This window comes from Girardinichthys multiradiatus, chromosome 1 (assembly GCF_021462225.1).
Source record: "Girardinichthys multiradiatus isolate DD_20200921_A chromosome 1, DD_fGirMul_XY1, whole genome shotgun sequence".
Taxonomy (NCBI): Eukaryota; Metazoa; Chordata; class Actinopteri; order Cyprinodontiformes; family Goodeidae; genus Girardinichthys; species Girardinichthys multiradiatus.
Genome location: NC_061794.1, coordinates 34,501,087 through 34,528,051, shown reverse-complemented (window position 1 = coordinate 34,528,051; position 26,965 = coordinate 34,501,087).

Here is a 26,965-nt window from a genome sequence, read left to right as displayed (position 1 = left end):
TTAACAGGAAGAAACCTCCAGCAGAAGCAGGCTCAGTGTGAGCGGCCATCTGCCACGACCGACTGGGGGTTTGAGAGAACAGAGCAGAGACACAAAGAGAACAAAGTGATCCAGGAGTACGTTCTATGGGAAGGAAAAGTAAATGTTAATGGATGTAGCTCCTTTAGTCGTTTCACCTAGAAAGAAAGAACAGATAAACTCTGAGCCAGTTTTCAAGGTTAGAGTCTGAAAGAGAGCACATAGAGTTAGTTACAGTTAAGCTCAGTCATTCGCCATGTCTAGGAGAGAGAAAGGGTTAAACACTAAAAGACAGGACCATGTCATCATCGGTAGAGGGTGAGCATTAAGTTGTTCCCAGCAGAAGCTCGGACGATTCCACTCTCCAGAAAGGTGTCACAGGTAGACACAGAGCCAGGCCAGGTGAAGCTTCTAGGCAGAGAAAAGAGAGAAGCTGAAATAACAGCAAATAATGCAAAATTGGAGAGTAGTGTGAGAATGTAGCAAAGAGGGTGAAAGTGGTCATTATTTCCCCAGCAGCCTAAGCCTATAGCAGCATAAGTACACAGATAGTTTCAGTTCAGATTATTTAGTTAGCGGGGAAAATCTGTTAGAAACGCAGACGGGTTGGTGGTGACCTGTGGGCTGGGATCTAACACTATGCTTTCTACATACTGTCAACTGAGGCCCCGGCTGCGCGGGCTCTGCTGAAGGACTGCTACGGGGAGCTATCCTCGGTGGCTCCGCGCTGGCTAAGGGGCCTCGGCTATCTGCTGAGCCGGGCCTCCAATTCCGACACCCTCGCCTCCAAAGCTACAAAAATGCTTTATCACAAAAGGAGGCAGAGGAGTAACTGAACATCTGACACAGAGAGCAGGAGAGAGTCGGAGAGAGAAACAGCAGAATGGGTAGCCATGGTGGAGCTAAAGCTAACGCTAAGCAAACAACCCCTTACCACTACTAGAAAAACCGTGTAAAACACGGAGAGTCCCCTAACGTTAAATGCAGCAACAGAAAGTATGTGTTTTAACGTGCTTATGTATTAGAACAAGTAAGAGGTATCACAGTAGAGAGAAATCAGATCAAACGAGAGAGCCTTCACACACCAAACAATTCACCAAGTGCAACAGCGAAAACAGGAAGTGACGTTACCCAGAGCTCCACTAAAAAACCTTTATATTTTGCTCTAAATAGATATGTTTGGATTTGTCTTGAAAATATCAACAAAGGCTGTGGTTTGGTGTTTACTTTTAATTAAAGTCAGTGCAGTCCTGCCAAAAAAAAACTTAAGATGAGAGACATTAGTCCAAACTCAATCAGAAGTTCTCATGTTCTGCTATTTTTTCAGCCAGAAGGTACCTTTTTGTTTCTCATTTTAACATGCTTAGGAAACATCTCAAAATAGCATATGTCTGTACCTAACAAATTACTTAGCTTAAAAGAACAAAGCAGTGTGATGTGTACCTCAGAGCTAGTTCTTGTTATTGTTTTTGTACCTAAACCATCCAGTGTTCATCTTTGTAGTTCCTCTTTATCTCCAAGTGACTGGTGCCAATGCCAAAGAAAACTTTATCTTAGAGGCACCAGAGGCCTAAAAAAGAATGATAGGGTTTGATTCCCAGTAAATGAAAAGAAAAAGGTTCAAGAAATATGTTGAAGTGCTAGGAAAGAAAAATCCAAACCCTGAAACAGTGTTACAAACTAAGATTTTACTACAAAAGCTATATTCTCATATTATTATGCAGCAAACATCACATCTAGTATGTTTTTTGCCACTTTAATCACTATTTAGATCTGATAAAATTTTTACATGAAGTACCCTGTAGTGTGATGCAATAAGGATTACTGGGTTTTTTTGCTTAAGTATTTGCAAATATTATAACAATATACTTTTTAGATGCTGTTCTGTTTAGTGCACTGATAAAGCTGCATGAAGTTGTTGTTTCCCATCCTGTTTTTCTGTGCTTGTGTCTTTCTATTTTGTCCAGACTTATGAAAGTAGAGGAAATTGTTAAAGGTTGGGGTAAAGGGAGTTGGTGAAAGGCTTTTCTTGTTTTATTTCTTATTTTCTCAAATAATAATCCCTGCAGTCTCAAACTGATCTGCTTGTATCAAGAGCAAACAGCATGAGTCCCAGCACAGGGACAAAGCTCACAGCCTTCTTCACAATGGAAAGCTATGGAGTCTCCCAGCATGTACCTGTCCATCCATATCTTACACGAAGCTTGGTGGCCAGAGACCATCCACAAAGAATAGCCTGTATACTAGCTGATCCAATTTTCACTGTTGTTCCTTTCATATTAGCTTTACTCATACGAGTTCACACAGTTGCAGTAAGCGAAAGGTATCCTGCTGATCTATACATACTCAAAGATGTTTGTTACAGCAACTAAACAAGTTGCTGCAAAATTATGTATACACTAAACTTTGACACATACAACAACAGGCTTCAATGTATATTTTTGGGATTTTATGTGATAAACCAACACAAAATAGTGCATATTTGAAAAGGGGAAGCAAGAATCAAATAGGTGCTGTATGCATATGTCTTCAGGAGCCTTCAGTCTGAATAAAATAAAACTCAGATGTCCCCTAACTGCTAAATAGAGCAGTATATGTAATCTAATTTCAGTATAAATACAGCATAACAACATTGCCAATTTTTGAACATCTCATGAGGCACTGCTCAAAACATTTTGCATAAATGGAAAGAGTATGACATAACTGCATACCTACCAAGACATGGTTGACTACCTAAGCCTACTGGTGGGGTAGGGAGAGTATCAACCAAAGATGCAGTTAAGAGGGCCATGGTAACCTGGAGGAACTCTAGAGATAATGTGTGTTGATAAGACAACTATTAGACATAAACTCCTCAAATCTTGAATTTATAGGACCATTATGAGCAGCCAGTTGTTTTTTTTAAGAATTCCAAAAGAAGTCCTATCTGCAGCAAATATGTTGTGGAAGTTGCTCTGGTTAGATGAGACCGTAATATACCTTACCTATAACATATAGGGTTTTTGCCTGCATATAAATCACTGTGTGTGACAGAAAACTAATATTGCATATCACCTGAACTTACTATGCCGACTGTGAAACATAGTAGTGACAGCATCATGCTAAGAGGATGCTTATCTTCACCATGGGCATGTACGCTAGCCACGGACGTTCAAAGATAATCGTGTTAGAATGGCTAAGCCAAAGTCCAAATCCAAATAGAATTGAGAATCTATGGCAAGGATTAAAAAATTAAGATTCACATCTAATCTGACTGAGCTTTTGGTCCTTCCAATCATCTACCTTTTGTCTCAGAACAAAAATGTCAAGTTTAAACAACCTAAAATACTTATAACATCACAAAAAGAAGAGAAAGACAAAAAATTTGTTATTTCACTCGCCGCGAGGAGAACGGACAGATATGTGCTTCAAGTTACAAAACTCCTACCGCTCTGAAAACCATCTGTCTGTTCCTCTCTTTTTATTATCTTTCGGGGGTCCCTAGTTACAAAAAACGTTGCTCTCTAAGGATGGGAAAAACAGCTTCATCGTAAACAGGTCATAAACACCATTATCTTGTAACAACACACTTCCACATTCTCCCCCCATCTTAAGATCAGTGTGTTGTCTGTTCAGCATAATCAGCCACCATCTTTATGACACCCTCATCTGTGACTGCTTCCTTCTCAGCTCCACCTTTGATCCTTGCCTGCAGACAAACTCATACTCACACATACATCATGAAAGGTTATAAAGATCAAATAGTCAAGTTAAAGAAAAGGAAAATATATAAGATAAATCTATATTCAATTATTTCAACATTTCCTCCCTGTTTATCGAATATTTGCTCATATTCTCATATCACTTAACAGCCACTTCTTTCGGATTTTTAACTGTAAGATTATTTTCATGAGTACAAAGACAATTATACTCAGAGGTACTTACTGACATTTAAATCACAGATTCATATAGAGATGGATCTGGGTACAGGACAGAAAAGTGGTCAGTCGCATCCTCATCATCTTCATCATCCTGATGTTTAAGTAACGGATAGAGTTGGGTAACTCTGTCTTCCATAGGAGAAATAGCTGTGGTGATGAGACGGTTAAGAAGAGAACAAAGGCAGGGAATACAACAACATCCACACAATGTCAAAAATTGCAGCAAACACGGCAAAGGAAATGATTACTGATGATACTAAAATTTTATACTTCCCAAACACATCCAACCAGAAGTCCCAAATCGAGGTGTCTACTCCAGAATGCTCCTTCATTTTGCCATTTAGAGATCTCAATGGACCTTCTATGGCTTAGTGAGGCTGCCATCAGCAGCAGTGTTGTTAGGTATGAATGTGCAACATTTTTCTCCAAAAATGGCACAAACTCCTCCTTTTTCAGCTAACAACATGTCCAAAGCAATTCTATTCTGGAATGCCATCAGGGAAGTTGAAGCCAATTAGTCATGGACAGCTTCAAACCCGCTTTGTGTCCAATTTCGTAGTTTTTGCACATTGTAGTGAATATAATTGATCCTGTCTACGTTTTTGTTCATTGTACACCACCTACAGATACTTGATTCAAATCTTGCAGCTACTTGATCAGCCAATTTATATGCATCTGGCACCCCGCGAGGTACACCTATAGCATCGATGTAAGTAGGGTTTCCCTCAGCCTGCCAAGCTGCAGCTCTGCGTTTTCTATTACGCCAGTCATGTGGGTTTACACTAGATAGTCCATCTGTTACTTCATCTACTAACATAGGATATGCTGAAACTGGTAACAATAAAGTGACTAGAGCACAGAGTCCCGTTACTTTTGAAGGTAATCGATCAAACAACCTGTCGTCACCACACCACCACCAAATGTCTCTTCTAGAGACTGGTTTAAAATACTTATTTACTTTTACAATTGTAGTACACCATACTGCAGTGAGATTTCCCAATTTATTGCTTCTCTCTGTCATATTTATACATGTGTAGTTTCCAGTGGTGACCCGCTTATGGAATACTGATTTATCCTTATCTGCTGTAATTACAGGAAAAACAGAATCCCAGTGCTGACACATTTCATTAGGATTAGTTTGATTCATTACTTCCATCACTCAGGGTTGTGGTATCAAAGCTGGAATTATTTGTAACAAAGGCCTGGGACCTGTACACACAACACAATCTCTTTTAGTCATGTTAGCCACTTGCTCTACCATCAATAACCAGTTATTATTTGTTCCTGATACTTCAGTAATAACCTGGAACTAGACATCTGTGATTAAGTTTTCTAACATAATTTTTACTCTCTTTGCTTTGTTACCTGGATTGCATTATCAGCTTTATGGAGCTTAAACAACTTCTTTTGATGACTAGCATAAGCAGTGGTGCCCACTCTGGTGTCCAATTGTTTCCTTCATCAGCTACCATCATGGACCATGAAGTGTCTCTTCTGTCATTAGTTAAGTACCATTTATAACTTCTATAATCCTGCCCTTTCCTACCTCATTTGGTCAAGCTAATGAGTGGGATCAGCACCACAGCTGTGGTATTAGATTTCAAGCACACTTGAATGCCATAAGTATAAGAAGTTTGTTTAGTACACATAGTTAGGTTATCTTGCCTTCCTTGATCTAGCGCTATTTGTTTCATATGACTCATAGCAGGTGTTGTTTACATTCTGTTTCATCTTGACTGGTTCCCAGAGGTACCAGAAAAATAAGAAAATCAATATGAGGAAAAATATAAATGCCCAGCAACGGAAAGCATTGTTCATCCATCCAAGAGTCATTTTGGCTGACATTTTGACTCCTCTAAGTGGTTCCAGTGTCTTAATTTTCTGCATTGACTTTTGGGTCTCTCCAGCCTCTAAATGTCTGGGTCCACCCTATTATCAGTCTGTAAATCACTTCCCCTGGCGGAGCTTTCAACCGAAATGACCTTTTTACAATGTGTAAGGTGAATCCAGGTTGATCTCTCAGCTATTTTTACTACTGTGGGAGTGGTTAATAATACCTAATATGGGTCCTCCCACTTAGATGAAATACCTATGTTTCTTTTTTACACTCCTTATTAACACCCAGTCTCCTGGTTCCACTAGTTGGTTTTCCTGCTGGGAAATAGAACATTCCTCATTAGTTTGAGTTTGTTTCTGTTGCTTTTCTAACATACTTCTCATATAATCAGCTAGGTTGACTTCTTCATCTAACTCCCACTTATTTTTGGTAATCTGTGTGGTCTTCCAAATAACATTTCATAGGGTGTTAGTCCTGAGGTGCTTGTAATGTTTAGTTGTAAATAGTTCCATCCATTTAGAAAATGCATCTATAATGACTAAACAGAACTTTTTCCCTTCACTGTGGTTTAACTCAATAAAATCCATATGAATTGTTTGGAAAGGGTATTTTGGTTTTGAAAATTGTTCCCTTCGTGGTCTTAAATTCCCTTGTGGATTATGTTTTGCACATGTTAAACATGTTTTACAAATTTTTTTTTTAAATAAGAATTAAATCCATATGTTATATAATATTAATATATCTGTCCTACCATTCCTCCCTGTTGAGACATGTGAAACACGATGGCTCAATATTGCCGCCCATTTATATAGGTTCTTTGGTAAGATAGGCTTGTTATCTGGTCACATATAGATTTAATCTTTTAATGCAGCTCCATGTTTTTTACACATTTCTATCTCCTGTGGTGGGCTTTGTTGTTGCATTTCTTTTAACACTCTATCTTTTGTCACCAATGCATATCCTGTTTGTGTCTTCCCTCTCTCATCTTTTCTAGAGAAACCATTCACATAAACTATTTCGTGATCCTGCAAATCACTTCTAGTTTTTGCTTCTTTTTCTGCTAATTCTTGGCAATCATGTTGAATTCCATCTTCAGGTGTGGGTAACAATGTTGCTGAGTTTAAAGTGGTGCACCTATCTATAGTTAAGTGTGGTTGTCACAGTAAGGTTGACATGCAGGACAAATGTCTGGCAGGTGATAGAAAGGTCATATTTGTTTGCAGTAATAATGCTGAAACTGCATGGGGAACTCTTAAAGTTAAAAGGTGAAACAACACTCTTGTAGCGCTGACTTCAAATGCCAATGAGGCTGCAATTACAGCTCTCACACAATATGGTTGCGCACACAATTCAATTCAATTCAATTCAAAAATACTTTATTAATCCCAAAGGGAAATTAAATGTTGTTATAGCTCATATTATGAAGGTTTCCTCAAAGAGCCATTGTAGATGCTGATGGCTGTGGGCAGGAAGGATCTCCTTTAGCGCTCCGTCTTACAGCAGATATGAAGAAGCCTCTGACTGAAGACACTCTGTTGTTGTAGGACAGTCTCATGAAGAGGATGCTCAGGGTTCTCCATAATGTTCTTCATTTTATGAAGAATCCATCTTTCCACAATGATCTCCAGAGGTTCCAGAGGAGTCCTCAGAACAGAGCCTGTCTTCTTTATCAGCTTGTTGAGCTTTTTTAAGTCCCTGGCTCTGATGCTGCTTCCCCAGCAGATGATGGCAGAAGAGATCACACTCTCCACAACAGACTTATAGCATCTTGCTGCAAACACCAAAGGACCTAAGCTTCCTCAAGAAGTACAGTCTGCTCTGTCCCTTCTTGTAGATGGCTTCACAGTTGCATCTCCACTCTAGTCTGTTGTCCAGGTGAACACCGAGGTATTTATACTCCTCCACCACCTCCACTTCTTCTCCCATGATAGAAATAGTTTTTGACTTATTCCTGTTTCTCTTCAAATCTACAATCATCTCCTTTGTTTTAGTCACGTTCAAAATGAGATGATTGTTTCCACACCATGCCACAAAGCGGTCCACTACCTTCCTGTACTCAGCTTCTTGTCCATCTCTGATCCACCCCACGACTGCAGAATCATCCGAGTATTTCTGCAGATGACAGGAGTCTGTCTTGTACTGGAAGTCTGAGGTGTACAGAGTGAAAAGGAATGGTGAGAGTACAGTCCCCTGTGGTGCTCCTGACTACCTGGTTAGACTCACAACCCTTCAGTCTCACAAACTGTGGTCTGTTTGTCAGGTAGTCTTTAATCCAGGAGATTGTTGAGGCCTCCACCTGAGTCTTCTGGAGTTTCTGACAAAGCAAATCAGGTTGAATTGTGTTAAATGCACTGGAGAAATCAAAGAACATGATCCTCACAGTGCTGCTGGCTTTGTCCAGATGACAGTGGGTTTGTTGAAGCAGGTGTATGATGGCATCTTCAACTCCAACTCCACAGCGATAAGCAAACTGAAGGGGGTCCTGATGGTTTACTGTTTGCTTACTCAGGTGGGCCAACATGAGTCTCTCTAGGACCTTCATGATGTGAGATGTCAGGGCAACTGGTCTATAGTCATTGAGGACTGATGGGTGAGTTTTCTTTGGTACCGGAACAAGACAGGAGGTCTTCCACAACACTGGAACCTTCTTCTGGGCCAGGCTATGGTTGAAGAGGTGCTGCAGAATCCCACAGAGCTGCTCTGCACAGGCCTTCAGGACTCCAGGGCTGACATGATCTAGACCTGCAGCCTTATTCCTATTCAGTCTCTCCAGTTGTCTCTTCACCTGACTTCTTGAGACACACAGGTGGAAGGGGGAAGCAAAGGAAGTATCAGCATCTTCTGATATGGTTGAAGGCAAACATGTAGAAGCAGAAGGGTCTAGGGCTGAGGTGGAAGATAAAAAATGTGAGGTGTTACTGGACAGCTGTGGGTCCTGTGGGTCAAAGGAAGGTGGGTTGTGTGTTTGGCTGTGAGCAGGGAGCAGGGAGGGAGCAGAGGAGGATGTGAAGCTTGTTTCTGAACTGAACCTATTGAAGAATGTGTTCAGTTCATTGGCTCTGTCCAGACCTCCATCGGTCTGATCATCCTTCTGCTTGAAGCCTGTAATCTTCTTCATCCCTGTCCACACATCTCTGTGTGGACACGCAACACTATCTAGTTTTGAAGAGAAATAGGCTATTGGTTTCATTTTATCTCCATGTTGTTGAACCAGAACTGAAATTATAAAATGTCCCTTGCAATCTACCATCTGAACAAACGGTTTACTATAGTCTGATAATGCTAAAGCAGTACTGGCTACACTCCATTTCAGTTCAGACATCATTTTCAGCTCTTCCTCATACATTAGTTTGTTTAATGGAGCTACTATTTCTGCATAATTTGGCACCCAGTTTCTACAATAATTAGTTAGTCCAAGGAAGGACATCATTTGCTTTTTTTTTACTGGTTTTGGAGCTTGTAATATTGCAGTCTTTCTTTCTTCTACAATTGTGCGTCCCCTTGCGCTAAGATTGTGGCCTAGGTATTTAACCTCATTTTTGCACACCTGAAGTTTCTTTTTACTGACTTTGTGTCCCTCTTCTGCTAAATGTTTTAATAATGCTATTATGTCATTTTTACAGGTCTCCTCATCAGGAGAGGCTAATAGCACATCATCAACATATAGTAAAACCTGACTACCTCCTGGAGGGTCGAACTTGGCCATACTTGCACTCATTACCTGAGAGTATATAGTTGGACTTTCACAGTAGCCTTGAGGTAGTCTGGTATAAGTATATCTTTGTCCCTCAAAGGTGAATGCAAACCAGAACTGACTATTTCTATCTATAGGTACAGAGAAAAATGCATTGCTTATATCAACTACAGTAAATATTCTAGCATCTGGTCTTAGGGAATTTAATAATGTATAAGGATCAGGAACACACAGTGCTCTCTGAATAACTACATTATTAACTGCTTGTAAGTCTTGTACCATGCGCCATCCTGTTGATGGAGCTTGTTTTTTTTTACTGGAAAAATGGGGGAGTTACATGGTGAGTCCTCGCATTTTATTATCACCCCTGCAGTTATTAAATCTTTTATTACTGGTTTTATTCCTTCATGTGCATCATATTTCAAAGGGTATTGTTTCACACTGGGCCTGTATTCTGTTTTTGCTCTAATTTGAACAGGTAACGCTCCTTTTACTAAGCCTACATCAGTAGGGTCTTTTGACCATAACTTATCAGGGACTTCATTCAAGAACAGTTGCTCCTGTTCAGTAAGGAATATTTCTCATTGATGCTTTGTATGCAAATGTATCCCTTCCTGCACTGTCAATGTCCAGAATAATGGCTTTCTAGTTAATCCTGTGGATGCACTAATTTCTGTATTCATTGTTGTTGCAAACCAGTCTGTGGCATCTTTTCCCCTCTGCACTATTCTTCCCATGTCCTGCCACTTGAGTTTTTTTATCCTTGAATAAAGAAATGTGTGGAGGTGTCCACATTTTGCAGAGCTTCCTAGTGTCTTCCGCTAACACTACTTCAGCAACTGACGTACTCTTCCCATCTGTATAAACATAAGTTACCTTGACTTTGGTAGGGGTTACTTTAGTTAATGCTTCTTCATAAGTTTTATCTGGTCCAGGAGTATTTTTATACCACATGGTAATATGTAGATCATCTGATGTCATCTGATCTTGTAGTCGAGTAATGACATTTCTTCCTTCTTTTAATAAAGCTGTCCCTATGTCTAGGGGTGGTTTGTTTGGAACATTAGAATAGATAGCTGACATGACTGTCCATTGGGATCTCTTATCCAAACTGGTTTAGACTCACAGACTTGTGTCAATTTCCCACTAGCTGACCTTACTGTTATTTGCTGATCTCTAAGTCTGGAATTTGGGATTGTTTCTCTACAGGTGGTCCTGCATGCTCCGGTATCACAAAGAAAAGTAATTGATTTTCCATTCAACAGTAAGGTAACTTCAAGTTTTATGGTATCTAGGGAGAGAAGGTCCTAGAAATTTAGGAGGACCTCCTGCCCCTGTGTTTTTGTTTTTTTGTTTTTTATCGGTGTCTGAGGTACTAGGAATAATTTATCTTGTTTTCTGTCCTAGTCATGCTGAATCATTATTTCTCCTCTCAGGACAGTCTCTGATCAAATGTCCTTCTTTCCCACAACACCAGCACCCTGAGGTGTATTGTCTGTAATTTCCTCTGCTCACTCCTCTCTGACCCCTGCGGTTTTGTCCTCTGCCTCTAAATCCTCCTCTTCCTCTGTTGTTTTAATAATAAATATGTTATTCTTCTTCTTGCTGAAAAAGGTGCTGGCTATCTTTTCCTGTTTTTTTAATTATCTTTTTTTATCCTTCATTAATTTTTCTGCATGGAGGGCATGATTAACATAGTCTTCTAGATTTGCTGTGGGGAACCCTTTAAAATGTCTCCTTACCCAGGTATTAATTGCATCCCTGGAACCAGCATGTAGTGCATTTTTTTAACTGCTGTCAATAAGCTCCTTGCTTGTCTTCATCTTCTTGTAGACCACTATGTATTTTAAACACTTTTGTCAGTCTAATCCTATATTCTTCAAAAGGTTCTTCCTCTTTTTGTTTCACTCTGGCTATTTCTGCGTAGTCAGCTCTGCGTCTGTATCTAACTGTAAGCCTATCGATTAATCCCTCACTCTGTTCTGCTGTTAAAAAGATTAAAATATTTTCTAAGGTTACACAGAAAAAAAAAAAACGTGTTATGCCATGAACCTCCGTGACACGCTGTATCAACAGCCTTCAGCGTCTCAAAACAATAATAAATAAAATAAGCACAAATAAAACATACATGAGGTACAGCCATGGTGGGGATGGATTTATTCACCAAAGGGACTCATTTTAGCCCATCTTATCCTGTCAAACCTCATCAGATCTTTGGTACAAAACAAAAACTTTCCACCTACTCTTTTTACTCCCTTTCTTTTGTCCTGCTGTTCTACTTTGCAAGTCCATCGAAAATTACTTCTTAGCCCTCTGACCTTTTCTGCTTTCCACAAAAACGTCCATTCTTATCTCCTGCATCACATCTCTCTCTTTTTAGTTACTTTTAACTAATAATCTACATCATCATAACCTTCTTTGTCCCTTTTTCTTAAATCACGTGTACTTTTAATGTACTTTTAATTATTGTATCCTATAGATTAACAAACTTTTTTGAGTTTAAATGACCATCATAATGATATGTGGTTATCCATTTATCTAAATATAAAAATTTTAATATTTTAAATTTGATCCTGTGCTTATATAAATTTCCAATCTTTGCATTGTTATTCATTTTTAGTTTAATTTACTTGCGCCTTTTCCCATTTTTTTTTTTTTTAATTAAAATTTGGTCCAGCATATAAATACCTAGGATATTCTAAATGCTGGATTATTCTGCTCAGAAGGGTGACAGAAAAATCTCCGTTTGTGGTAATTCTCACTTCAACTCTTTCGAGTGGAGAATTCTTGCCTTTGCATCCACAAAAGTTAGTCACTTTCAATCCTACTGCTTTGGTATGAGGCAAAACCTAGTGGTTTAAATCCTCCATTAATTTCTCACATGCACACATTGTTAAACGCTGAATTTTCTTAGTATTTTCTGTTTAAAATACTTAAACGCGGACTCCGCCGTCCTGAAAACACAGAATTTCAGTATTACTTCTTAATACTTCAGAGGACTCCGCCGTCCTACTTTTACCTGTTAGGGCCTAGGATTCACAGGGTTTTATTTCACGCAATGACCCCCAGTCATTCGTCACACTTTTTTAATCCAAATTCAACTCACCACTTTGTCTTCTCTCTCTCAGAGTTCCGTCAGCCATCAGACCCCAGCGGGCGGGTTGAGATCCAGTCCCAGAAAGGGTCTGTGAGTCTCCTTGATGAAGACTGCCGTGCGCACGGTCTTTACTGGAATCCACCAACTCGCTGGAATCCTCAGGCGTAATTGGAATCCGGCTCTCGAAGGACCAAATTAATGTCAGGTTTAAACAACCTAAAATACTTATAACATCACAAAAAGAAGAGAAAGAAAAATAATTAGTTATTTCACTCGCCGCAAGGAGAACGGACAGGGATGTGCTTTCAGTTACAAATCTCCTACCACTCTGAAAACCATCAGTCCGTTCCACTCTTTTTATTATCTTTGGGGGCTCCCTAGTTACAAAAAACGTTGCTCTTTAAGGATGGGAAAAACAGCTGCATCGTAAACAGGTCATAAACACCATTATCTTGTAACAACACACTTCCACAGTTTCGCCCCATCTCAAGATCAGTGTGTTGTCTGTTCAGCACAATCAGCCACCCTCTTTATGACACCCTCATCTGTGACTGCTTCCTTCTCAGCTCCACCTTTGATCCTTGCCTGCAGACAAACTCATACTCACACATACATCATGAAAGGTTATAAAGATCAAATAGTCAAGTTAAAGAAAAGGAAAATATATATGATAAATCTATATTCAATTATTCCAACAAAAAATACTTTGAATATCATTTTAAATTATCTTAAATGTGACCCAAAAGAACCTTTAATTGTTGAAATTTTGCTTCGAGGGTAAATTATACATTATATTTATTTAATTTTGGCAATAGAATGCTGTGCATTCTCTTTAGAAACAATCTGAATGCAGGAATTTGGAGGGTTAGTTTTGCTGTCTGTCTGTCTGTCTGTCTGTCTGTCTGTCTGTCTGTCTGTCTTGTTACACAAAGCTGGGTTTGTGCCAGCATATCAACCAGTATTTGTCAGGATGTGATGTTTTGGACTCTGTTTGTGGTTTTGTGTTTTTGTTTACCTTTTAGTTAGATGTTCTTACTTGTGTTTTGTATTCATGTTAGTTGTGGTTTCTTGTTTATGGTTTTGTATTTGTGTTTTCTGTTTTTTCCTACAGTTCTAGTTTTCTTCTGCCCCCCAGTGTGTTCTCTCACCCTTTGTTCCCTTGGTGTTGCTCTCTTGTTCTTCGAATGGTTTTATTATTATTATTATTATTATTATTATTATTATTATTATTGTTATTAGTCCTCCGGTCCCCTTTAGCCTTGTTCCTCTTGTTTATCCTTGTTCTCTATATCCTCCTTTATAGGTTACCTTTAGTTATTGTTTACTTTTATTCTAGTCCTCGTTTCCTCTGCTTCATCCTCAGTTTTGGTCCAGTCAGTGTTTGTTTAGGGTTTACTTTTTAGTCAGGGTTCTCTTTTGGTTCCTATTCTGTTAAGTGCTTAGGTTGTTGTATTCCCTCGAGGTTCTCAGTTTCCTTTAGTTCATGTTATTCTTGATTCTTATGTTTTATTTATCTTTGTTTATAGTTTTGTTTTAGGTCTGCTCGGTGTCTTGTTAATTACTTGTATTAGGTTCACCTGTTCCCTCTGCCTCCCAGCCTCCTTGTGTCACCTGTTCCCTGTTCCTCTGATTACCTGCCCTATTGTTTCCTGTCCACCATTGTCTCTATTTAAGTTTACCTTCGTCCTTTGTTCCATGCGGTGTCGTTATGTCTCTTCCATGTCCTCGTGAGATGTCTTTTAGATTTTTGTACTGGATTATCTTGTCACCCTGCACCTCACCTTCATGTGAGTTATCTCTTAAAATTAAAGTTGGAGTTTGATCCCACTCTGCTTCCTCCGTGCTTGTCTGCCTCTGGTCCACCACAAAATACCTCAATTATGACAGTATCTAACGATGTTAAAAGAAGCCTAGTAATTCTTTAAAGAATGACAGTGCCATGTTCTTTTTTAAAGGCTACAGACCGCATGAGGGGTAACAGATATCCTTCTAGTGATCAAAGCACATGTTAAGTTAAGCAGCTTTAATAATTCTGTTTAGAGACCCATTTACCATACTGTTTTTATGTCATTAATATCTGAAATTCAATACAATGAAGATTGAGATTTTCTAGTGTATTTCTCTCCACATGATTCTAATTCATGATTGTTATCTGAGGTTTGCAGCTAGAAAATGACAAGCATTACTGTCATTATGTCACAAGCGAGGCACAGTTTTGCAAGTGTGGCATAAATGTGTCACCAGAGAGAAAGTGAGCCAAGTTATACACTCAAAGTAGCCCACCACTATCCATTTTCCCTGTCATCAGAAACAAATCCCTACTTACCATGAAAGAGGAAAGACTGTGAGACACATTTGCTTTTCGTTTTACAAGTATTTATTTTTTTTCCAAAACAGCAAATAAATAATGCTGGCTGTTTAAGTAGTTTGTCTGAATTATTCATGCACCTGTAACTTGTTGTGTTGTACATTTAAATTCAACATTATAAAATGATTGTGTGGAATTGCTGTAGTGTTTTGCTAGTATGGTAATTGAAGTATGGATTTTTGGAAGCCTTAGCCAATTAGTAGGAGTAAGTAAGTGTATCGACACATGTTCGATATGGTGCCCTTTTATTCCAGTGAGTTCCACTTAGGTCCATGTAAGAACATGGAATTAAGACTTTTACATCTCATTACGTTAACTTCCCGTTAGGTTTGTTTAAATCATTATTTTCAGCTTGTGTCATATTTCTTTCTTTGTTCCTTAGTCTGTTCCCTGCTCCCTTGTTTCATGTAAGTAACTCTACTGCTTCTCCCAAACATCTGGTTTCAGATACTAATCATCCTACCTACCCTTGATTAGTCTATAGCTCACTGGTGTTTAGTCTCAGGCCTATAATTGCTCTTTATCTGATTATTTTGTTCCATTTTGTCCCTTCTAGGTCATGTCAGCATGTCACTTTCCTGTTACTGCAGTGCCTTCATTCAGTTATTTATTTGATAGTTTTTAGATCTAATGAAGTCAGTTTACTGCCTTTTTTATTAGCTTTCTGCTGCTCAGTCCACCTTTTTAAATGTGACAATAAGTCTCACATCAGCAAAAGAGGCAGCTTGCAAGCCTCAGAACTATCTCAACTGTGAATTATGGGAGTGGCAGCATCATGTTGAGTGGGTGTTTTGCTTTGCTGTGGAAGGGAATGGTACATTCACAAAAAAGATGGCATCATGGGGAGAGAAAGTCATGTGTAAATGTTAAAGCAACACCTCAAGACATCGACAGAAGTTAAGCTTGTGTGCACATTGGCCTTCTAAATAGACAATGACCCAACGCATACAGTCAAATCTGTTACAAGGTAGCTTATGGACAACAGGAACAATGTTTTGGATTGGCTATCACAAGTCCTAGATCTATCTATTTTCTTTGAAAATTTAAAGGAAGACATTTGGCCTACAAACCTGATTCAATCACACCAGTTCTGTCAGGAGGAATGGGCCAAATTTTAAAGCCCTTTGAGAAAACTGTATGGAAGGATACCCAAAACATTTGACCCAGTTTTTCAATTCAATTTAATTTAATTCAGTTTATTTAAATAGCAGCAATTCACAACCTCATTGGTGTTAAGGCGTATTCATCACCCAGTTGATACAGTTTAAAAGATAACTGTTCCAAATTCTATTGGCATGTAAACCCATGACTAAAAAAAGTAATTAAAAAATCTAAAATATTTTCTCTCTAACTATTCTGGTATTTAGATTGTAGGAAAAGATTCAACCCAATCTATGGAAGACAGTAAGAAAAAAATGGTATCCATTCAAACATTTTATGTAAATATCTGATGTATGTAAATGTTTCTAATGTAAAGAAAATGTGTATTTTTAACAAGAGCCTGCAAAGAATGTGGGCATTATCACTATATAAGTAGACCTACTAATATTTTCACTTTCTAATACTGTTATATGCCACACTGTGGCACATAACAGTATTAGTATATTGACAGAATAGACTTTTGTCAGTAAATCTTTTCCTCTCTCCCTCTCTGATCCAAAAAATAATGTTTCTGCTATCTGGTCAGAATGTTTCCCCGTTTATTTACTAAAATCTTCTACCCAAGTAATTTCCAGTGTGCACGTCCACTGTCCGGTCCAAAACTGGGCCATACATGTAAATTATGTTCACAGGCACTGAGTGGGTAACTTCCTCACTGCAGTTGTGTTGACCGGTGTCTTGTTTAGACGTCCACGTCTCTCGTAAGAAAAGTAGAGAGGAGACACAGAGCTCTCTGCTGGAATTAAAACAGAGTTTTAGCTATTGTATGTTCCAAAGGAGAATTAAACAGCAATGCCGCGTATCTCAGCTTCTCTGGACAAAGCAGCATTGTGCAGATCAGGTCCCTGATTTCTCTATTGCAGTTACCAAAGTTCAGCCTCTTTTGTCAAAAACCCTAGAAGATACAGGTGAATGCCTCAACAATTGCCTGGATTAATTACTTCCTGACAGACAGACCACAGTTTGGGATACTAAAGGACCACCACAGGAGACTGTACTCTTACTATTCTTTTTCTTACTATCCTCTGCAGGTGTCTCGTGTATCAGAGATGGACAAGAAACTGAGGAAGGAGATCAGGTGGTCCACTTTGTGACATGATGTGGGAGCAATCTAATCTCGAATGTGAACTAAACAACTGAGATTACTGTAGATTTCAGGAGAAACATGAATAGGTTAAACACTAATTTCGTCATGGATGAAGAAGTGAAGGTGATGGAGGAGTTTAAACACCTTGGTGTTCACTTAGACAAATTAAAATGTTAACAATCTAAGAGGGTTGTTTTTTATTTGTGCCTCAGAACATAAACAGTTTAAAAGCATAAAACATTACTTTGACCAAAGGTTTTGCACCTCCTCTCTTCCTATACAACTGGAAACAGACAATTGTAATTTAAAATATCTTATAGTTCAAATTAATAGAAGATATAAGCTGTAGAGGGTTTAAAACTGATACGACACAATTATTTTACAGAAAAAAAAAAAGAAAATCAAGCAATTCGAAATACTTAGAACTCTCCTGCCACAAAACTCATTTTACAACTTTTTGGTAGACAAAAAAATAGTACCTCACCAGGACTGTTTTCTGGGGATAAATTTCTAACTTGGTCATTTGTTTTTACCCTGACTAATTATGTGGAAACAGTTGCCCCAGAAAAGCACACTGGTTCCTAGAAAAGGTTCCTGCAGTTTAAATGTGCCTTGAATCCATCAATTTCCAGTGATGGAACAAAATTAGCATGAACTGCATAAAAAGCAAATATTGAATTTTAAGATGCAGAAAATTGTCGTGTTTATTTTGGTGTATCTTAATAACAGTTACTTTAGCAGTATCTCTATTTTTGCCCTAGGTACAGTACTACCATGTTGCATCTGAAACAAAAACAAAAAAGAAAACAAAAAAAAAAACAAAAACAAACAATTTGTGTTTTTTTTTTTTTTTTTTTCCCCATTTGTTCAAACATCATCAATGAAATTTGGAGCATGAAACTGAATTGAATTATTCTTTTGTTTTGAATTTTGTTAAAACTTACCATATGCTCCTTTACAGACTGACTTTATGGGGGGTTTAGTTAAAAAATAAATGTTTATACAGAAACACAATTTAGAGTAAGGCTATTGACTCAGAGTACACTAAAGTTATTATGCTCTTATACATAATAGCCATTTGAATATATTTATGATCTTCATTTTGCTATTCTTTTGGTTTAATTAATCTCTAATACCTTACAGATGGTATGTTGGCCATAATAAATCTGGTAGCATGTTATTAGGCTAAGACTTGCTCTAATTTCAGGTTCTCTTCATTTTACCCTCCTGGCATATCCTCTCTGGTTTCATTAAAAAGAAAACACATTTTTGCCACAATATGCTGAGGCATTTAATGAAACTATTGTGGCTATAACAGGGGATCAAAGCTAATCCACTTGAGAACCTTTGCTGACAAGGCCACACAGAAAAGCATCTGTAGTTACAGCAACTACTCTTCAGCTAAACAAAAAGGAAAATTAAAACTATACATATATAATCATACAGAGGCAGTTATGAAATCAGAACCATTCATACACCTTTATCAGCTTTATTCTGTACAGTGTCTCACAGAACAGATGTTTATCCAAACCGACAACTCTCTGAATGGTTCTTCAGGGTGTAACAAGTATCCAACATTGAGAGATAGACGCACAAACACACACTCACTAATGCAGAAATCTATAAGCGCAAATTAACCTAAGGTCAATACATGTTGAGTTCACATTTTACTCAGACACCCCTACAAAGCCATTGAAATACCAGCTATTGAACAATGGTAAAAATCATGATGCTTTCTTGGAATATATGCTGGTTTTTTGAAAAACACGTGTTACATGGGTCTACATGTGAGGAAGTGAAGGGGACTGTAATGGAAACCCCTGGTTTCCATTACTTAATAAAATATGAAAACAGAGGGCCTGGCAATCCTTCCTGTATAAAGAGATTGCAGTTATAAATGTCAATTTGTCTTTCCCTAAATTTCTACTGGTTTGACTTATCAGTTTAACAAGGTACCGGTTTAGTGGAACAAGCACTCACCGCCTCCTGGTTTATCTCCACAGCAGGGTGGGGCAGCAAATGAGAGAGACATGCTCCAGGTAATGATTAAAAGCTCCAATGAGATTAGGAGGGTGGTGCTTAGAAGAAATATGCTAAATTTGATTTATTCTTTTGAGATTAGATTTGTTTTGATGAAATAATTAGTATTTATGTAAATATTTACTGGGTACTATTTATTGTTTTCAGTGTTAGATTTGTGTAAATATTGGCTATTTCTTGTTTTGTAATTACCCTCTTTCATGGTTTCTTCCGTGGATATAAAAGGCTGCTAGTTGCTTCCAGTGTGTAATGGTGTTGGTGTTCACCTGACCTACAGTTTAACAAATAATCCATCTGAAACGTTATTTTATTGTCATTCATCTCTATTAAACATTAAGCCTCCACCAGTCAAAACTGGCATCGACATTGGGAACATTAAGTTTTTATGTTTTTGTACAGTTTGATTCACCGTTGATATGCTCCGTTCCGAATAGTGCATGTATACGGGATCAATGGTGGGTTAGGATATGCCCCCCATTTGTACATTGCATGGATCATGGGTGCTGACGTGAAGAGTGTCAAATTTAGAGCTTGTTACCTCATCAGAATAGTGTACGTTGATGTCATATTTAGTTTTTAATACATATTGATCTGAGGATGAAAGTTTAACGCTTCTTCCAATGTTACTGCCATGACATGGAGCTTCCACTGGCGATGTTTTCTACATGGCACAGTGGAGGAGGCTTGGATATAACCTGGGAGCTTTTTCATTTGATGGAACAATGGAATGGGCATCACACCAAAATGGCTCTGTGGAGATTTTGCAATGGGCACTCCTCCTTACTTAAGGCCCTCAGCTGTGTGGTGATGACTGGTTCTGTCAATAGGACAGCACTACAGTTCACAATGTCCATCTGACAAAATAATTCTTCCAGGAGAGTAAAATCAATCTTCAGGATTTCCCCCTGATTTAAATTGTATTGAAAACATTTGGAGATGTATCACAATGAAGGTTTACAAAAATGGCCATTGGTTCCACACTGTGTACGCCTTCTTATAGCCATCTTCACCACATGTTCCCACCAGCCTACTGGAAACACTTTCATCAATACTGTCTAAACTAATTTTTGATGTGATCAACAGGAATTTGGGGCTACCTACTACTGAATCCCTTTATGACACTTTAGTTCTGTTTTTGACTACTGGTCTTTTAAACACCTGATGAATAGCCTGTTTGACTTTAAATGCATGTTTCAATAAACCAAACAATCTTTTTTGTCTCCAGCTCCTGTTTTTTCTTTTGCATTTTGATACTCATCATAACCTGGTTATGATCCAGCAGAGTAATATTAAAACACTTTTTGATTTTGATCAGGAGGGCACTTGAAAACCTGAATGACGCATTAAAAAATTGTCCATCATGGAGAAATCTGTAACTTTATGGAAAAATCCATTATAGAGAAATCTGTCACCTAACTTTGTTAGGTTAGTACACTGGTTGTGTCCAGTTGAGGCAGACAATGTACGGCATGACATTTTGGAAAGCGGATCACGCAACCTTTTGAGACAGATGTTCTGTTGGATTCTAGCCCAGTACTGAGTTAGTTGGCTTCTGTAGGAAATGCTGTACTTTAAAACATAAATGCTATTCATATCAGTGCCTTCACTTCGCCTTGATGCAAAACATCTTAATAATTAAAATTGTTCTAATCCTTTCGCAAGGCCCACAGCCACATTCAGCAGAATGAACACAGTTAAAAAACTTTCGGATTTAGACAGAAAGAGAGTTTTCATTATTTACAAATGCCTAATCATTTCTTACATTCAGTTCTACAGCTGTAGATAAAAAATGACAGTCTTCAGCCTTTGCTGCTATTAAAATGTTTCATCAGCAAACACAGCCTCATGCAAGATATTCCACAAACAAACTTCTTATTAGTCATTCAAAGCATGTTTAGGGATGTTTAGGAATGGAATTGCTGACAGGAGGAAAACATGTGTATTGTGTATATGTACTCAGGAGAGAGCTTCACCCCAAACAGATGCAAAACCTAAAAACTGATAGCATCACTGAGTAATGTGAAGGAAATTAATTCAATGAGATAAATTGTTCATCGTTCGCCATTATAGTTTGCGGAGGATTTGAAAAGTTCAGTCCAATGTCTGTTTACACAGTTAAAGGTTTCATCATTTTTTTTCTGCAGAGAGGCATCATCAGTTCTCTGTTTAATGGTAACTACTTAAACAGTTGATCACAATGTTCAGATTTAGGAAACCTAAAGAGAAAAAAGGCTATTTCAAGAATTTATTTCCATATAAAAAAATATACCAATTCTCTCCTGTGCTTCTACATGATTGCCGATTGGGAAAGAGGCGGAGCTGCACATATCAAGTCCAATGTGTCTCAGAGGAAGCAGAGACAGGTCACATCTTCTTTACAAGCAGCAGGATGGATGACACGATGATCTCAAACAGAGCGATTGTCTGCAACATCACAGCAGCACTCCTCCCTTTTCATGGCACCAACTCCACTTCTGAGAGCGTGTCAAACAGAGAAACCGACATTTTGACAACATGGCTTGCATCACATACTTGAAATCTTTCCACAATCAACCACTAAGGAAAAAAAAATAACAGCAAATGAGAGGCAGAACTGAAAATGTGAAGTCAGCCTCTGAGGTAAGGCTGTCTGTGTAGTTGCCCTGCTAGTTAAACATAGCCAAACAGCCTCTCACATCCCCATTTAGACACAAAGTTTGTCACTTGGGAGGAGGTCGTCACGGTGACAGTGATGAGACGGCCCAGACGGCAGACATGCTGTCAGTGCTCGTTAAGGTCAGCTCATTAAAGAATGAAATAAATAAACTGGTAATGGAAAGTGTGAGACGGTAAAGGAAGACGTCTCTGCCTCTCCTCCTGCTCTGAGGAAAAATCCAGCAAGGGAGATAGATTATACCGATTGAGCTGTAAAGCCTGCACGACGCAGCTGCATTTTCTGTAGCTAATGATTCTTTACAGAAAACGGATCAGAGCTGAAGCACTTTTCATGTGTCACAGAGTCATGCAGCTGCTCCCCCTCCCCACATATATACCAACCCGCTTAGAGGCTGCCACTGATCACACCATAGAGTTTTATAGTAGAGAGGTGCAGAGATTCACGGGGGAAGACAGTGACACTGATTGATCATAGTCAGAAACATGGCCGATTACAGATGAGAGGACAGACTTGTGCAGAGAAATGCTGCAGACAGGCAGATCTTTAAAATCTGATGTAGACCCTTCAGCTGTCAGTCACTTAGGAGCTTGCCTGCTTTTTTTTCCCTGAGAGTGCACACATACATGCAACCCAGCTCTGAAACTTTTTTCACTCTGCCCCTTCACTCGAGGTGAGAAAAGTTTTCTAAAGGCACAGCTTTAAACAGAGGGCATTAAAAGTCCTGACAGCTGCCAAAAATATCACAAAACAATGAAATGAGTGTTTACTAGTTTCACTCTGCTGGCCTTGGAAACATCTGTTGGATTTGCCTCAGTGGCCACTGGCAAAATTTCAAATTGAATGCCAGCGGGAATGATTGGTGTAACAAACAAATGCTGTGTGTGAATAAAAACAGAAAGCAAAACAAGGTACTCAAACAGGCAAAGAACCGGTTCTTGATAACACAAATGTGGTGTGTCCTAGTAACTGCTAATTTATAATTTTTGCCCCAAATACTATTATTCCATCTTTTCCAGTTGATGAGTTCAACTTGATGTAGGTGAAACAAATTCAGATCTAGAGTGCAAACATTCACCTAAACCTACACTCTGCTCTTTTTTGCCATTTATGATGCTGTTTTGGAAACAATCGTGGCTTTCTGCCATAGTTTACTCCTTTTTGAGTGGAAAGAAAAACATATAAACTCTATGCACACGTCTACAGAATTCTGAAAACCTTTAAATCAACATTGTATGGATGCCAGAACTTGCACGACAACAGCATTGAATATGACAACTTGGACTGTAGTTGAAATCATACATCTGTTTCAATATTTTCTCCCACCATGCCATGTGTTTGTTATACAATTTTGGCTGAAATGTAGAAACAGTTTTAAATAACACTAAGCTTACACATTGTTGCTTTAACAAAACTGTTGGATAGGATGTTTGTCCTGCAGAGCTGGCAGTTTTAGATATCAGTGCGTAGTTTAGGAACATCTAGGTTTAGCTAGCAAGAGTGATTTACAGGTTATGCAATTGGCCGTATTAGGCCATAGCTCATTATTGTGATATAATGCCTTGCAAATGTCATCTGAAAAATCTGAAAAGCAAAGGATACATCAGTATTACTCCCCTTTTCTCTGATAACCCAAAAAACACAGCAACAATTTGCCTTCAGAAGTTATCTAAGTAGTACAACTTTGTGTTATATGTTCTCAATATATAAACTGCTCTTCTGTGAAGGCCTCTGGGATGTTTTAGTGAAAATTGGTAAACAAACAGCTTCATGAAAACCAATGAACATGGCAGACAGGTCAGGGATAAAGCTTTGGTAAGGTTTGAAACAGTTAAGTTATAAACCAGTATCATAAGTTTAAATGACCTCACAGAGCACCCGTTCAATCCATCAGCTGAAAAACTCTGGTGAGGTAATCTGTTGGAAGGACAATCTTTAGTCGCACACTCTACAAATGTGGCCTTATGTAGAATAGTGACAAGAACAAAGTGTTGCTGAAAGAAAGCCATAAGTAGTTCAGTTTGCAGTTCACCTTGTAAGGGACACAATAAAATGTGGAAGAAGATGCTTGAATCAGATAAGACCAAAGTTGAACTTTCTGACCTACAAGCAAAATACTATGTGTGATGGAAAACCAACACTCTACATCCCTTTCAACACTACCTAGGGTAACACACGGGTAACATCATGTTGTGGAAATACTTTTTTCTAGCAGGAAAAACAGTCAGAATTGATGAGGCAGTGGATGGAGCTAAATACAGGGAAGTCCTGTAAGACAATCTGTTAGATGCTGCTAAAAGACTTTAGACTGGGGGCGGAGGTTCACCTTCCAGCTGACAGCAACCCTAAACATACAAGCAGAGCTGGAATTGAATGGTTTGGATCAAAGCACATTCGTGTGTTACAGTGCCAAAAAGTTAAGACTTAAATCCAATTGGGAATCTGTGGCAATATTTGAAAATTTATGTGCACAGATGTTCTCTAGCTGATCTGAATTAATTTGTGCTATTTTGTAATGAAGAATGCTCTAAGACGATAGAGACATACTACAGAATACCTGTTGGTGGAATTGCACTGAAAGGTGGCATTCATTGATATTCAGACTCTTGAGTTCTGAATACAATGAATGACACACATTTCAGATTTTCAGATAGATGGATAGATGACCAATGACAGTGTTGTGGTCTGGGAAACCTGTTGCTTGCTGCTTACTGTGCTTACTCACCAGATGGCGCCGGAGGTCCTTGTAGAGGTGTGCAACAGGTGTCACTTATCATCAATCAGGTCCCAAGGTTTAAAAGGAGTGAGCAGTCAGCACTTCGTTGCCTGAGTGTTTGCCAATAGTGGTCTTCCTGACCTCCTGGCTCGATGTCGTTCCTCTGGCAAGATCCCAAGTATTCCTGACTTCAACCTCCCTCGCTTACTAAGCTCCAGCTGGCTGACTCCAAGCTCCAAAACTCCAAACAACCTGCAAGCGAACCTAGTCCACCCTCCAACGTGAGTACAGAATCCACCACCAAGTGCATTCACCACACTCTGGCGTCGTCTATCCTGGAAAGGCAATCCATGCTTGTGTTCCTCCAAACCATTCATCTGAGGATTTCTAGTCCTACCAGCACAACAGACATCCACCAACCTCCTAGGCTCCGCTTCATCCCCCCCCCCTCCCTCCCTCTGAAGACTTTCTTCAGCTCCACTCCATCAGGAAGCAAGATCTTCAAACTTCTAAATTCACCTCTGAACCCCTCATCCACTTACCTGTTCTCCCTCTCCATACAGCTGGTGTGCTTCCAGTCCCGGGTCCGTTACCTGAAGTTATCTGTTAAAGGAAAATAAACTGTTGAACCTTTTCCTGTCTCCTGAGTGTTATCTGCACATGGGTCAAAGCAGTAAAATTTACCATGACAGAGTATTTTATGCCAGAGTTTTTATACTTTCTCCCACTTACTAATGTCTTACAGAATCCTCTTCTGTTCCTCCCTTCTTGTCTGCCGATTGTGCCTCCTCCCTCCAAAGCCCCATGACGAGAGGGAACAGTGATCAATTTCAGATATGGCCTGAAGCACAGGGTTTACCAACAAAACAGATTTCATGCACTGTTAAAGCTATTGAGTGGCCAGTGGATTAGCTCACACTTCACATTAACCCTGAAACACTATGACAAAGGCCCATTTAACAAATGCCCCGCAACCTACATTGCGTGGGCCCACTTAGGAGCCGATAGCATCGGCTGTAATTGAGATACTTTAGAGGCAGCAAACAGCAGCGTTTAAGAGACACAGATGTTTAATGCCATGTAATCCAAACACATGATAACAGAGGGAGTGTGCTTTCACTACTGATGTCTGTTGGAAACAGACGGATGAGATTAGACTTGGGGCATCTATTGATTGAGAAAGTGCTTAATATGACACAGGTTGTTGCTTAATGCCATATGTAAAAGATCACAGGCTTTCATGTTCAACTTTTACTGCTTCTGCCCATTAGCTATTTTTGATCCCTTGTCATATCCTTTCAATCTATGGCAGTTAAGAAAAGAAGGGAGAGCAGTAAAAAGCTGTGACCAGGGGTTATAGATTCCCCTTAATTGGATTTTCTGACTAAATAGCAGCTAATTATCTGAACACTGTCCACACTTTAAATACATCCTTCAAAGGATCCTCGTCCTAAGAAGAAAGAAGTCTATTTGCATTGTTAATTTGACTGGTGCGATGAGTCATTCGCTTCCCTTTAACAAAGCTGATGTATTGTGGAATGTAACACTGCCTGGGAAATATGACAAATAGTCTGCAGCATAGTTTTGGAATGAGCAACTTAAAATAGTTTGCAACAACAGCGCACACAAATAACAGAAATTTTTTACAGCGTTTTCAGGGCACATAATCATTCATCACTGCTTTGTTATAATAAGAACTGACTGTGTAATTTGTTTGCTTTATTTGCTGACAGCAGTTGTTTACTGAATCTCAAGTTCCTCTGGAAAATAAAGCAAAGAGAGCAAAATAGTGTGAGGAAAAACAAAGATTTTTAGAAACTCGATATTACTTTCATCTCTTCTGCGCTTTGTCATGTTGTCCTGCCTTTACAATTCAGCATGCGCTTGCAAAATGCAGCGTGACTGCAGCAATAAAAAAATGCTGTTATTCTTACTGCTGATAGTGGTGGTGAGTGTAGCTATTTGTATTAACTGAAAGTATTGCTTTTCAAAATTTGCTATTTTCTCCATCCCGATTGAAAAACCTAACTTGCTCAAACATCTCAACACATTTACTATGAACTCTTAACCTGAGTCTGTGCTTCTCTGATTCATGAAAACAATTAAATTTCAATCAAACTCATAATTCAGATGCTACTCTTTTTGCTTCATCCCTATGTAGTAGGGAACCTCTACTCATTTATGCAAAACCATAACTGATCCACATACTTAGTTCTTATGTCTTGTAATTTCAAATACATCACTGAGCAAGTGTGGATTCTATGGGTTCCAGCTCTTTAAAATCTTTAGCATAAGATTAAAATCAAACAGATGAATTTGCATAGGATGGGTGCTGACATTACAGAAGCAATATGGAATACTGACATTTTATGTC